The sequence below is a fragment of the Triticum dicoccoides genome, chromosome 4B (assembly GCF_002162155.2).
Source record: "Triticum dicoccoides isolate Atlit2015 ecotype Zavitan chromosome 4B, WEW_v2.0, whole genome shotgun sequence".
NCBI lineage: Eukaryota > Viridiplantae > Streptophyta > Magnoliopsida > Poales > Poaceae > Triticum > Triticum dicoccoides.
The window spans coordinates 84,999,647-85,015,335 of record NC_041387.1 but is presented as its reverse complement, the minus strand read 5'-3'; positions in this window follow the sequence as shown (position 1 = coordinate 85,015,335).

The following is a 15,689-nucleotide window of genomic DNA, read 5'->3' as shown; positions in this document are numbered from 1 at the left end:
TACATAGGCGAAAAGGACGACTCAATGCGTCATAATCCTGAGGACTTACCAGATGATGTGGTAGATGCTACAGTCCAATCGCTATTGAAGGAGGGCACTGTAACCAGTAATACTTTCAGTTTGCTTCCCTTCTGCAAGAAGAATCCGGCTCCTGCAGTAAGTTACTAGTCTTCACAAATACTCTTTAATATGTTACCTTCTCGTACTTATGATTCTCTGTCTTTTTCCACAGGCCGATGACAACTTCTGGAAGGTCAAGTATGACCATGAGGCTGCAAAACTGGCCCGGGCGGCCAAGAAGACCGAAAGGAAAGCCGCTAGGACGGTACCTCTAAAAAGAAGAAACCCAGCGCCTCTGATATGCTTAAATTGGACGACTCTTCTTCAGATGAGGAAGAGGTAATCTTTTTGATTTTCTTTAACTCCTTTGCCGTTACCTTACTGACATTTGATCCTTTCAGGAGGATACTGGGAACAGTCAAGCAGCTGGCGAAGAGGTAACTCTAATTTCCTCCGACTCAGAGCCTTTGCCAACACAAAGAACCCGAAGGGTGACCTGGAAAGTAAGGTTTTCACACCCTCTCGCTTACCAAGATCCTCAATTTCTTTTGAAGCAACAGCAGCTTGAAAACCGGCGGTAGACTCGGGCCAACCAGGATGCAGAGCTTTCCTCTGGCTTACCTGATGTAACCAGGAAGCATCGGACCAAGGTTATCTCCGACTTACTTTTGTTTAACCTTGATGGGTTTGATTCGCCAACCTCTAAATTCATCTGACTCCAACTATCAGGAAACATCCCTTTCTTCTGATGAGTCAATGCAATCGAACATGCCGGCTTTCAGAACGGCTCCCGGGTAATATAACCTTTCCTACTTTGAGGTTATCCATACTTAAACTTTGATACTTATCTTTCCACTTTGTTTGACATCTTGCAAGTAAAGCCCAGCAAGAGGGCAAAGAAGAATAAGCCGTCCCAAGACCCGGTGGTTACTGAATCGGTGCTTGACTCATCCGTTCCAGACAGCTCCACTCATCAGCCACCGCCTGAACCGGCTTCTGACATTCCGGAGCCAACTTCTGACCCGCCTGCAGAGGACGTGATTCACAACTCGGATGACCCGGAAATCCCTAGCCCAGCCAAGACGGCTGACCCGGAAGTTGAAATTGTGAAGAGCCAGTATGTTAAACCGGGCCGGCCTACTGCCCTTGCCCAATGCACCGCCAAGGAAGAGTTTGCCCAGCGCCGGAAGTCCAAACAAGACATCACTGATTACTCTCACCTAAGTATTGGTGATATAGTCTCGGGCTATCTGAACCAAGTACACAGTAGCCGCGACCTGGAAATTGACATGGTGAAGCAAATACAGCATAAATCTGAGGTAAAACTTAAGCTTTCACTCTGAATCTTACTTACTGTACCAGCCCCCAAGTCTATTTCTTATGAATAAATATGCTGTAGACTTAATAATCTGCTAGCTATTAGTTTTGTCCGGTTTAAATTGAACATGTTTAACCCGGAGATAACATGAAACTTTAAATTTGGGTTACATTAGCCCCCAAGTGTCAAGTACCTTTACTTGTAAAGTGCTTGAGACTTAACATGTATGACTTAGTAAAATAGACTAAAAATTCTTTAAACATACATTAGCCCCCAAGTGCCAAGTATCTTTACTTGTAAAATACTTGGGACTTAAATGTTATCTTACCAAGGTTCTTACCATAACCTGATGTCAAATGCAGGCCACTGTAAGTCAATTTGAGGCAGAGATTGCTGATTTGAAGAGCCAGTTGAAAACCCAAGAGCTCGAAGCTCAGAAAGCCAATTCCAAGTTTGAATTCAGTGTCTCTGAACAAGAGAAGCTGAAGAAAAATTTTGAATCGGAAAAGAAGGCTTGGGTTGATGAGAGGGCTTCACTGGTGACCTGGGTGGAAACAGCGGAGGCATCTCTCGCCGAGGCAACAAATGAGCTGTCCGACTTAAAGTGGCACATATCCCAAATGGTCTCAGCTATCTTTGGTAAGCCGCTCATAAATTGTAATCGTTCAAGAGTTATCGTAATAGTTGCCTCCGGCTTACTGTTATACCTGTGAACATGAAGGCCCCAGGAGCACCAATCTGAAGGAAAATATGCTTGTCAAGCTTAAGGCAGTGTACACCTTGGTAGAGCAGCTGTACTCCGGGTCACAGCGTGCGTTGACCGCTGTGGCTTTATCAAATACCTCTCCCCGGCTCCTGCAAGACGTGTTGAGACATCTGTCGGTGCTACCTCAACGCATTCAAGACTTAAGGCGGGCATCCGCGAGAGCCGGAGGCGTGGCTGCGTTGAGTCGGGCAAAAGCATGGGTGCTAGAGCTTGACCTTGCTGACCTCTCTCTTGGATATCCAAGTCTTAAGGAGGACAGCACTGCTTTTGGCGAACAGGACTTCACTGCCTGTGTTAAAGTCGTACGCCCTCTGGCGACTCTCATTGGGGAGGACACTGATCTCACCAAGTATTCGTCGGGTTATGATAGCGAGAACCGGAGAATCCCAAATGTCCCATACGACCAAGTCAGCCTGCTCCCTCCAACGCGTAAGCATACCTTTGCCCCTGAAGTGGACCCGGCCAGTTTAATAGATGATGAAGCTGAATTTGAAGCTTTGAGCGGCATTGACTGGGCCTCGTCCACCTTCCAGGACACAACAACCGAAGGAGAGACGGGGAAGGATAACCCGGAGTCATCAAGCCAGCCGGAGGAATGAGCCACCAGCGGGTTATAACTTGGCAAAGAACAATGCTTCACTTATTCAAACTCGGGGAGTCTTGTAATAGGATAGAAAAACTCCTTGATGCCTGTCATGCCTTATGGTACTTATTGCTTTTGTTAAGCCGCCAGTACAAAATTCATCTTGCTTATGTTAATCAAGTGTTTCCTTGATCCTTCACCTTGCTCCGTTTTAACCTGCACGTAAAACAGGCAAGGCTTTCCTGGACGATTCACTACACCAGCGGGTTATAGAATATTGATAACCCGGACATGATCAAAAATCATATGTATAAGCCAGTTCATGATTAGTTTAAAACATAATCAAAATAGCATACCTGCGACCCTTTTTAATAACCTCTCCGGCTCATATAAGTTTTTACCTGGCACTTGTTAGAACCTGAAGTAACTAATATAAACCGGAAAGATCAAGAACCATCTCCTCAAGAAGGTTTCAATGATAGTGAAAAATAATCATACTTGCAAATGTTCACAGGCTCCTGATTCGAATACGATCAAAAACCGTTCCAAAGGGGTTAAGCTAAGATTCGGATATGATCATATAGCCCCCAGTGGCTTTGGCGATGCCGATCAAGTGGGTATCGACAGCTATGTTCTCTTTGGTTCGAATATGACCTATGTTTGAACAGGAAGCCCCCAAGTGAACATAAGAGTTCTTTAATGACGTTGATTCGAATACGATCCACGTCAGACCCAAAGGGGTTAATCTATGATTCAAATTTGATCAGGAAGCCCCCAAGTGGGTTTGGCAATATGCCGATCAAGTGGGTATCGACAGCTATGTTCTCTTTGGTTCAAATACGACCTATGTTTGAACAGGAAGCCCCCAAGTGACCAAGGCTAGATTCAGATATGATCATAAGCCGGACCAAAGGGAAAGCCGGATTCAGATATGATCCATCCCCTGTTGGCAATGTCCATCACCTGATAAAGAAAACATGAAACATTTCTTTATGGGAAAAAAGGACAGAGGTCCTGCTTTCTTGCTTTATATAATATGTACATTATAAAAGTATCTTAAAAAAGTAACTTAAGTATAGTAAGGCCGGAGATGAGCTATGTTCCATGGCCGGCGGGTCTCTTCCTCCGATTTAAATGAGTCCTTTTGCTCTCGAATATCGATGAGATAATATGACCCGTTATGCAGATTCTTGCTGACCACAAAGGGTCCTTCCCAAGGCGGGGATAGCTTGTGCATATCAGACTGATCCTGGATGAGCCGGAGCACCAAGTCGCCTTCCTGAAAGGTTCTGCTTCTAACCTGGCGGCTGTGATAGCGGCGCATGTCTTGTTGGTAAATCGCCGAACGGGCTATTGGAAAGTCTCTCTCTCCGTCCAATAAGTCAAGTGCATCCTGACGAGCCTTTTCGTTATCCGCCTCAACGTAAGCCGCCACACGGGGTGAGTCGTGTCGGATGTCACTTGGCAGGACCGCCTCTGCTCCATAAACCATGAAGAAAGGTGTGTATCCCGTAGATCTGTTAGGCGTAGTGTTGATGCTCCATAACACGGAGGGTAACTCCTCCACCCAACAACCCGGAGTCTGCTGTAAGGGGACTAAGAGTCGGGGTTTGATACCTTTCAGGATCTCTTGATTAGCTCTTTCTGCTTGACCATTGGATTGAGGATGAGCAACGGCCGAAACATCAAGCCGGATATGTTCTCTTTGACAGAACTCTTCCATGGCACCCTTAGAGAGATTAGTGCCATTATCAGTTATGATGCTATGTGGAAAACCAAAATGAAATATCACCTTTTTTATGAACTGAACTGCCGTGGCTGCATCACATTTACTGACCGGCTCTGCCTCAACCCACTTGGTAAACTTATCCACTGCCACCAGTAGATGTGTCTTTTTGTCTTTAGACCTTTTGAAAGGTCCAACCATATCAAGCCCCCAGACCGCAAACGGCCAAGTGATTGGGATCATCCTTAATTCTTGAGCCGGCACATGAGCTCGTCGTGAGAACTTTTGACACCCATCACATTTACTGACCAGGTCCTCTGCATCAGCATGAGCCGTCAACCAATAGAAACCATGACGAAAGGCCTTGGCTACAAGGGATTTTGACCCGGCATGATGGCCACAATCTCCTTCATGGATCTCACGGAGTATTTCTTGGCCTTCTATACGTGATACGCAGCGTTGAAACGCACCCGTGACGCTGAGGTGATGTAACTCGTCGTTAACAATTGTCATGGATTTGGAACGCCTGACGATTTGTCTCGCCGACGTCTCATCCTCTGGCAACTCGCCCCGGGTCACATAAGCCAAGTAAGGCACCGTCCAATCTGGGATAACATGAAGAGCCGCCACCAGCTGTGCCTCCGGGTCTGGCACTGCTAATTCTTCCTCGGTAGGCACCTTGACAGAGGGGTTATGTAACACATCGAGAAAGGTATTGGGCGGCACCAGCTTACGTTGGTATCCCAACCGGCTTAAAGCGTCAGCCGCCTCATTCTTCCTTCGATCAATGTGCTCCACTTGATAACCCGTGAAGTGACCAGCTACAGCATCTACCTCACAACGATATGCCACCATGAGGGGGTCCTTGGAATCCCACTTGCCTGACACTTGCTGAGCCACCAAATCTGAGTCGCCCAAGCATCGTACCCGGCTTAAGTTCATCTCCTTAGCCATCCGGAGACCATGGAGTAATGCCTCATATTCAGCTGCATTGTTAGTACATGGAAACATAAGCCGGAGTATATAACGAAATTTGTCACCTCAAGGGGAAGTTAACACCACTCCAGCCCCCGAGCCTCTAACTGCCTAGATCCGTCAAAGTGAATAGTCCAGTATGTGTTATCCGGCTTCTCCTCAGGGGCTTGCAACTCTGTCCAATCATTGATGAAGTCCACCAAGGCCTGAGACTTAATAGCCATCCGGGGCATGTATTTCAAGCCATGAGGCCCAAGCTCAATAGCCCACTTGGCGACTCATCCTGTGGCCTCCCTGTTCTGAATGATGTCTCCCAAAGGGGCAGAACTTACCACAGTTATAGGATGGCTTTGAAAATACTGCTTCAACTTACGGTTTGCCATGAACACCCCATAAACAAGCTTCTGCCAATGCGGGTACCTTTGCTTGGATTCAATGAGCACCTCACTGATGTAGTAAACCGGCCGTTGAACCGGATGTTCCTTGCCGGCTTCTTTACGCTCCACCACAATGGCAACACTGACGGCTCGTGAATTGGCAGCCACATATAATAGCAAAGGATCCTTGTCAATTGGAGCCACGAGAACCGGCGGCTCGGACAATTGTCTCTTTAAGTCTTCAAAAGCAGCATCAGCGGCCTCACTCCAAACAAAAGTGTCAGTTTTCTTCATCATCTGATATAATGGGAGGGCTTTCTCACCGAGCCGACTTATGAACCGACTTAAAGCGGCGACGCGACCCGCCAGTCGTTGAACATCATTGATGCACGCCGGTTTAGCCAGGGAGGTAATCGCCTTAATCTTCTCCGGGTTAGCTTCGATGCCTCTGTTGGACACCAGAAAACCCAAGAGCTTGCTCGCAGGAACGCCAAACACACATTTGGCCGGGTTAAGCATCATCTTGTAAACCCGGATATTATCAAAGGTCTCCTTTAAATCATATATCAAAGTCTCCTTTTCTCTGGACTTCACCACAATGTCATCCACATAGGCATGGACATTACGCCCAATTTGGCCGTGCAAACAATTCTGCACACACCGCTAGTAAGTCGCCTGGGCACTCTTGAGCCCAAATGGCATAGATACATAGCAGAAGGCTCCAAACGGAGTGATGAAAGCCGTCTTCTCCTGGTCCTTAACTGCCATCTTAATCTGATGATAACCGGAGTAAGCATCCAAAAAGCTCAAACGCTCACAACCCGCCGTAGCATCAATGATTTGATCAATACGGGGAAGAGCAAAAGGGTCAGCTGGACAAGCCTTGTTTAAGTCCGTGTAGTCCACACACATCCGCCAGGTGCCGTTCTTCTTGAGAACAAGCACCGGGTTAGCCAACCACTCCGGGTGAAAAACTTCAATGATAAACCCGGCCGCTAAGAACCGGACGACTTCTTCCCCAATAGCTTTCTGTTGTTCCTCATTAAAACGGCGAAGAAACTGCCTGACCGGCCTATACTTTGGATCAATATTGAGAGTGTGCTCAGCGAGTTCCCTCGGTACACCCGGCATGTCTCGGTTCTCACGGATGAACTCGATGAGCGCGCTTTCCTATTTGGGATCCAAGTTGCTACTGATGCTGAACTGTTTAGAAGAATCACCCGGGGTAAAATCAACAAGCTTTGTCTCAGCTGCCGACTTAAACTTCAACACCGGGTCATGCTCTGTAGTTGGCTTCTTCAGGGATGTCATATCCACCGGGTCAACATTATCTTGGTAAAATTTGAGCTCCTCTGCTGCGCAGGCCGACTCAGCATAAGCCGCGTCACCCTCTTCACACTCTAATGCTACCTTACGACTGCCATGTACAGTGATGGTGCCCTTGTAACCCGACATCTTAAGCTGTAAATAAACGTAACATGGCCGGGCCATAAACTTAGCATAAGCCGGCCGTCCAAACAGAGCGTGGTATGGGCTCCTGATCTTGACCACTTCAAACATCAACTTCTCAGCTCGGGAGTCATGTTCGTCTCCAAAAGCCACCTCCAGCTCAATCCTGCCAACCGGGTAAGCCGACTTACCAGGGACAACTCCATGGAAAACAGTGTTGGATGTTCTCAGATTTTTATCAGTCAACCCCATGCGCTGAAAGGTCTCATAGTAAAGGATGTTGATGCTACTACCCCCATCCATGAGCACCTTGGTGAACTTATACCCACCAACCTGAGGCGCCCCTACCAAAGCCAACTGACCCGGGTTATCGACCCGCGGAGGATGATCCTCCCTGCTCCATATGATGGGCTGCTCTGACCACCTTAAATAACGAGGGATTGCCGGCTTAACGGAATTCACAGCCCTCTTATGAACCTTCTGGTCACGTTTGCACAAGCTAGTGGTAAACACGTGATACTGTCCACCACTCAACTGCTTCGAATGGCTTTGATAACCGGACTGTTGTTGCTGCTGTCCGCCTTGACCAGACTGCTGCTGACTGTTGCCACCTGGATGCCCCTGAAAACCGGAATTTGAACCGCCGCCCGGGCCATGAAAGCCGCCGGCCCCTGAGCCGCCAGCAGATCCTTGACCATCGTCGAAGGTGTTGGAGTTTTTAAACGCCTTCATGATCGCACAATCCTTCCATAGATGTGTGGCCGGCCGCTCCCAGGTGCCGTGTCTCGGGCAGGGCTCATTGAGTAGTTGCTCCAGCGATGGGCCTGACCCGCCGGAGCGAGGCGGTTTACCCTTACGTCTCTAATTGTTACCTCGTACGTTGGCATTGGCCACAAACTCCGGGTTACCGTCCGCCTTATGCTTATTGCCGCCTTGATTCCCCGGGTTATGCTGCTGACCCTTTCCATTGCCGTTCCTTTTTCCCTTCCATGTCTTCCCATCGTCAGACGCGGGATCCTTGGTACTATCAGAATCGGCGTATTTGACCAAAGCTGCCATCAGTGTACCCATATCTGTGAGGTCACGCTTAAGGCGCCCCAGTTTATGCCTCAGCGGCTCAAAACAGCAATTTTTCTCCAGCATAAGAACTGCAGAGCCGGCGTCCATCTTATCAGAGGAATGAATTATCTCTTTGACCCGGCGTACCCAATGGGTGGTGGATTCGCCTTCCTCCTGCTTGCAGTCCGTCAAGTCCACAATCGACATGGATTGCTTACAGGTGTTCTTAAAGTTCTGGATGAACCGGGTCTTTAACTCGCCCCATGAACCAATGGAATTGGGTGGTAAACCCTTTAGCCAAGACCGGGCTATTCCATCCAACATCATGGTGAAATACTTAGCCATTGCCGCGTCACTGACCTCTAGCAGCTCCATGGCCATCTCATAACTCTCAATCCACGCTCCGAGCTGTAAATCGGACGTGTAATTTGGTACCTTTCGAGGTCCCTTAAAGTCCTTGGGCAGACGTACATCGCGCAGAGCCGGCACCAGGCAAGGGACTCCGCCAGTTCTAGTGGCTACTCCCGCCTCAACAGATGTCATTGGATACTCCGGGTGATCATTCTCCTGACGTACTTGGTCCTGCGCCGGATTATAGCCCCCGGGCTGGTTACGTCATTGGGCATTGCTTGACAAAGCTTCCGACTCCATGCGTCTGCTGTAACTCGGGCTCCGGTTCTGGCGAGGTGGTGCTAACCAGGGCGGGGGAGTGGAATGAATCCTGTCCCAGCTGTAAAAATAGGTCTCCTGCTGAGCCAGGGCTGTCTGGAGGAGCTCCCTGACCCTCCGGGTCTCCACCGCCGTCGGGTCATCTCCTTCCATAGGAAGAGCCACTAAACACGCTAAAGCTGCGATCAAGTTCTCCATGGGGATGGAAAAGTGACCCGGTGGAATTGGCACATAACGCGGTGGTGGCATGCTCAAGTGAGGCGGCACCATATCCCCAGGCTGAGCCGGTCCTCCTGTTCCGGCTGTCATAAGCCGATCGGCCTCTAGCTGGTTACTAGGGCCGGCTCCGGGTGTGGCAAAGAGAACCCGGGGGTCGTAATTCGGAGGTAGACGGGATTGCGTTTGCTAATGTCTCCTCCTCATTACCTCATTGGATGCGTTGAAGCTCATCGTGAGCTAGTAAGCTTCTGACTGCAAACGTTGTGCCCGGGCGTCGAGAGCCGCCCGCTCCGCAGCTAGTCTAGTATCCTCAGCTGCTAAGGCCTCCTTGGCCTGAGCTATCTCCTCACGTACTTGCGCTACCGCCATGTCATGCTCATCTTTATATGCAGGAATAACCATGGCAGTTAACAGGGCCGTAAGCTTGTCCATGAGGTCCATCAGCACCTGAGCCGATGGGCGTACGGGGCCGCCTACCCCGGCTCCTCCTGATCCGGACGTGATCGCCATAGCTGCTGTAGAGTTTGAGCCGGGATGAGTTCCAGCCATGAAGATTCCGGACCATCTTGGCGGCTCATCGGGGTCCGGAATACTGATGCCATCGGAACAGCCCCCGAGCGCGTCGTCTTGTACCTGATACAACGAATCTGTCGAGCCAGCGGACGAATCACCGTCTGAAAGGACGGCCGTCTCACCCCCGTCTTCAGATCCAGAAAGTTCCTCTCTGGGGACGCAGCCCACGAAGACACGCCTTACGACCGGCTGAGTCCGGGTCTTCCTCGCACACTGAGCCGTCTCGACGAGGTCGATGCAGTTGTCCGGCTCAGGGCCTGGCTCACCGATCCGGCCGATGAAGACGTGGATTCCGCCGAAGGGGACCCGGTACCCGTACTCAATTGAGCCGGCGTCGGGGCCCCAGCCTTCATCGTCGATGTAGATCTTGCCGCGACGACTCTTGGTCATCCGGCCCACTACGTACCCCTTGAGCCCTTCGAAGTTGCCCTTCAAGAACTCAAATCCACCGTGCGCTGGCCCCACGGTGGGCGCCAACTGTCGTGGAATAGTCACATCAGATGTCCTCGCGAAAGGACTTAGTTGTGGAGCCATCGCAACTAGGAAGGTTGAAGGGGTTAAATCGGGACAAGAGACACGAGAGGGTTTATACTAGTTCGGCCCCTTACGGTGAAGGTAAGGCCTACGTCTAGTTGGGTTGGTATTGATGTTTCGATGACCAGGGAGCGAGATACGCTATGCCCGGCTCTCGATGAGTTGTTTCTTGCCCTAAGTCGCCCGCAGGTCATCCCCTTATATACACGGGTTGACACCTGCGGCTTACAGAGTCCCGGTTGGCTTATAAACAGAGTCCGGCTCGGTGACCAGTTAAATCTACCTTACGTTACAAGTCATGCCATCATGGCGGTTTACTACAATGGGCTTAAGCCGCCCGTGGGCCTTAAGCTCTTTATTGAACCGCCATCTTCATGCTTGGTCTTGGGCTTCCTCTGATGAATACTCTTTGCGTAATCCGGCCCCTCCTGGGCCGCTTACACAAATAGTCATATCCCCAACACTACTGATGGCGCACCATCTGAAAGTGCGCCATTACTAGTTTAAACTACTAATGGCGCACTATGACCAGGTGCGCCATTAGTATATATTTTTTTTTTACTTTTCTGCAAAACTACTAATGGTGCACCACCTGCTGGTGCGCCATTAGTAACCAGGGTTACTAATGGCGCATTTGCTGTTGGTGCGCCATTAGTAACCTGGGACCCCAACAAGATATTTTGGACAGCCCCACACCTACCCACTCACTTTCCCCACTTCATTCCCTCCACCTCCTTCTCCAAGCTTTCGGCTGCCTCCTCCTCCTCACCTCATTTCCACCATAGATTCCTCAAAATTAAGTGGTGAAATTACCTTTTTTTGATAGGTAAGTAAGGGGAAAGCTATCTTCATGATGTACATCTACTTTTTTTCTCCCTAGCTCGCTCCAACAACGTGCAACATGCACTTTTTGTGGCCTAGATAGATCTATGTATGTTTGTGGTGTTGCATGTGTTTGCGGTGTTGCATATATGTTTGTGTTTGTAGGTACCGGTATTTGAAATGCGATAGTTGCCAATATTTTGCCGGAATGTTGATTCATTTCCGTTTTGGTGATGGCAAGGTGATGAAGATGACTATGAAGTCGTCCATGGGGGGCGGGCAAGAAATGAGGAAGGGCAACAAGACAAGTACCATCGCGGCGAGGGCGGGCGAGAAGACGAAGAATCTCCAGGACATGATCACGGCGGTGATGTTGTACACAGTCATCATGTAGAAGATGTCGTACATGATGATGAGGAAGATCAAGACGAAGGGCATGATCATGAAGATGAAGATGCCGGAGCAGACGACGATGGAGGCTGGGTGCAGGACCCTCATATTCAAGAGCTGCTTCTCAAGCAGATGGATAACGCAAGAGCTGCCGCCCGAGAGAAAGCCAAGCTGGATCAACTGGAGATAGACGCGGTTACTCCATTGTATGAAAGATGCAGGCCCGAGGATACCCGCCTGAAAGTAATGCTCATGGCTCTGGAGATGAAGGTAAAACACAAAATGACCGATGCATGCTTCGACGAGAACATGTCATTCTGGCACGAACGTCTTCCCAAGGGGAACAAGTGCCCGACCAGTTTCGAGGAGGCGAAGAAAATCGTGTGTCCTCTGGATTTACCGCACGTGAAATACCATGTGTGCATGAACAATTGCATCATTTCTCGGGACGAGCACGCGGAGTCTACCATATGTCCGGTGTGCGGCGTCACTCGATACAAGAAGAGGAAGAAAGCTCCTCGAAAATCGGTGTGGTACTTTCCGATCACTCCTCGTCTGCAGCGGTATTTCGCGGACCCTAAGGTAGCAAAGCTCCTGCGTTGGCACGCGGATAGGGAGGAGAAGAAGCGGGAAGATGATGGAAATGATCCGGAGATAAATAAAAAAGACAAGATGCTGAGTCACCCTAAGGATGCGAGCCAGTGGCAAGCGTTGAACTTCGAATACCCAGAATTTGGGAAGGATCCAAGGAACATCGTGCTGGGCGCGAGCACCGATGGAGTCAATCCGTTTGGTAGCCAGAGAAGCACACATAGCACCTGGCCTGTGTTTGTGTGGATGTACAACCTTCCCCCCTGGTTGTGCATGAAGAGGAAGTACATTCACATGAGTATGCTAATTGAAGGGCCGAAACAACCAGGGAACAACATCAATCTGTATCTGGGGCTGCTGAAGGAGGAGCTAGACACGCTGTGGAAAACGCCAGCCAATACGTGGGACGCCGCAGAGAAAGAATATTTCCCTATGAGAGCCCCACTGCTCACGAAGGTGCACGACTATCTCGGTTACGGATATCTCGCGGGGCAGGTAGTCCACGGATTTTCTGGATGCGTAAGGTGCATGGATGACACAACGTATCGCTAGCTAGATAGAGATCCCGGGTCTTCGAAAACCGTGTTCATGGGACATCGAAGGTGGCTTCGCGACGATGACCCGTGGAGGAAACGCAAGGATCTGTTTGATGGTGAAACCGAACCCCGAAAACGCTCGTGTACGAGGAGTGGCGAGGAAATAGACGAGCTGTTGAAAAATTGGAAAGACTGCCCACTGCCGGGAAAGAAGCAAAAGGCGCCAGAGCCGGGAAAGAAGCGAAAGGCGCCAGAGCCGCTGCTGAAGGTATGGAAAACGAGGTCTGTTTTCTGGGACTTGTCGTACTGGAAGATCCACCGTCTGCCTCACAGCCTTGATGTCATGCATATCACGAAGAATGTGTGCGAGAGTCTGCTTGGTACCCTGCTCAACATGCCAGAGAGGACCAAAGATGGGCCGAAAGCAAGGGCAGACTTGAAATCAATGGGCATCAGACAGGAGCTTCACGCTAATGATGATGATGATTATGATGATGATGATGATGAGGCGAAGCAGGACACAGGAAGTCGTCGCAAAGGCAAAAAGGCCAAGAAGACCGGAAATGACTACCCTCCCGCATGCTTCACTCTAAGTCAGGAGGAGATCGAGCAGTTTTTCACTTGCCTCCTAGGAGTAAAACTTCCTTACGGTTACGCGGGGAAGATAAGCAGATGCCTAGACCCAGCGAAGCAGAAGTTCAGCGGGATGAAGTCTCATGACTGTCACGTGCTGATGACGTAGATACTTCCAGTTGCAATCCGTGGGATCATGGACGCGCACGTCCGTGAAACGCTATTTGGCCTATGCAACTTTTTCGACGTCATCTCTCGGAAGTCGATTGGCGTGAGGCAACTCAGAAGGATACAGGAAGAGATCATGGTGATACTATGCGAGCTTGAGATGTACTTCCCGCCCGCATTCTTCGACGTTATGGTGCATCTGCTGGTCCATATCATGGAGGATATCATCCAACTCGGGCCGACATTCCTGCACAGCACGATGCCGTTCGAAAGGATGAATGGTGTCATCAAAGGATATGTTCGCAACATGTCACGTCCAGAGGGAAGTATAGCCAGGGGCTTTCTGACCGAAGAGTGCATCTCCTACTGCAAGAATTATCTAGGCATCGAGAACCCCGTTGGTCTGCCCGTCAACAGGCACCTCGGCAGGCTCGCTGGATGGGGTCACCGTGAGGGTCGCCGCGAAATGCATGTCGACTTCAAGGGTCGACTCGCCGACTTTGAAAGAGCAAACCTAGTCGCGCTACAACACATAGACGTGGTCGATCCTTGGGTGGTAGAGCACAAAACCTTTATTGAGAAGACGTACAATGACCGAGGCCAACAGAGGACGGACAGACATATAATCAAAGAGCACAACTCATGTTTCACGCATTGGTTCAAGAAGAAGCTTCTGTCGTACCCTTTACATGAGGATTCATCCACGGAAGAACAACTCATATTCGCCTTGTCACAGGGCGCCGAGCACAACCTGATGACCTATTAGCCGTACGATATCAATGGCTACACATTCTACACCAAGAAAAAGGACATGAAGAGCGATGGTTATCAGAACTCCGGGGTAACGATGGAATCCTACATCGGCAACGACAAGGACAGATACTACGGAAGGATCGAGGAGATCTGGGAGCTGAGCTACGCTGGAGAGAAGGTCCCGATGTTCCGTGTCAGATGGGCCAAGAGCATCCTAAAAGAAGACCGGTATTTCACCACCATGGTTATACCCGAAGCCAAATCCAAGACCGCGGGCGCAAACGTCACCGCGAAAAATGAGCCATGGGTATTGGCTTCCCAAGTGGACCAATGCTTCTTCATTACCGACCCGTCAAAGCCCAGTCGTGTTGTCGTGAGGAGAGGCAAAAGGAAGATCATCGGAATGGATGGAGTAGCCAATGAGCAAGACTTCGACAAGTACGGTGACCCGAAGATCGAACATGACGATGACGATGAAGTAGCAGCACACACCACAAGAAGAAGCAGGACCACCCTACCAAAAGGACGTCCGTTCCACAGAAGAACACCATTTGCGAAAAAGAAGGGCAAGAAGATTGTGAACAGATAGCTAGCTAAGATCGATTGTATTTAAATCGTAGTCTTCATTTCTCTATTGTATTTCATGGGCACTTTTTGATATCATGAATATTTTTAAATTTCATGGGCACTTTTTGAATTCATGAGGACACTTGATCTTGATCCCCCTCCATCTCGATCTCGATTCCCCCTCCATCTCGATCTCGATCCCACCCACACCCTCCCCCGCTAGCTCCACCGCCGCCGACGACCCACCGCAACCCTACCCCGCTCCACCGCCGCCAACGAGCACCCGGCCCCCTGCACCCTCCCCCGCTCCACCGCCGCCAACGGGCACCCCTGCACCCTCCCCCGCTCCACCGCCGCCGCCGATGATATTTTCAAGTAACAAACTTGAACATATTTTTTAAAAAATTATTACTGTTTTTATAAAAAAAATATTACTGTTATGATTTAAACAAGTTTGAACATATTTAAACACAAATAAATGTCAAACAGGATTTAAAATGCATAAAACAAATATTGGGGAGCCTGGGAATCGAACCCAGGACCTCCTGGTATGTGTGCTGCGTACTGACCAGTCGGGCTAGTGGGTGGGTTCTATTGTAGATAGGGTTAGGTGGTATATAACCTGACAAGTCGGGCTAAATTAAATTACATATGGCGCACCCCTTGGTGGTGCGCCATTGCTATGGATGTACTTATGGCGCACCCTTGGGTGGTGCGCCATTGCTAAGCCTCCCCCCACACTAAAATCCCCAATCTCTCACATTTCTCTCTAATCCCTCCCCTGCCTCATCTCACCCGCGCCTGACCACCACCGACCACCGTGCTCGCCGTCCCCGGCCGTGCTCGCTTCCCCCGCCGCACCCGACCACCTCCCTCACCGTCCGCCCTCCGCCCGCACCCGCGCCCTCGCCGTCCCCCTCCCCCCGCGGCCCTGCCTGCGTCAACCTCCCTCCCGAGCGCGACAGCTATGGTTCCTAGCCA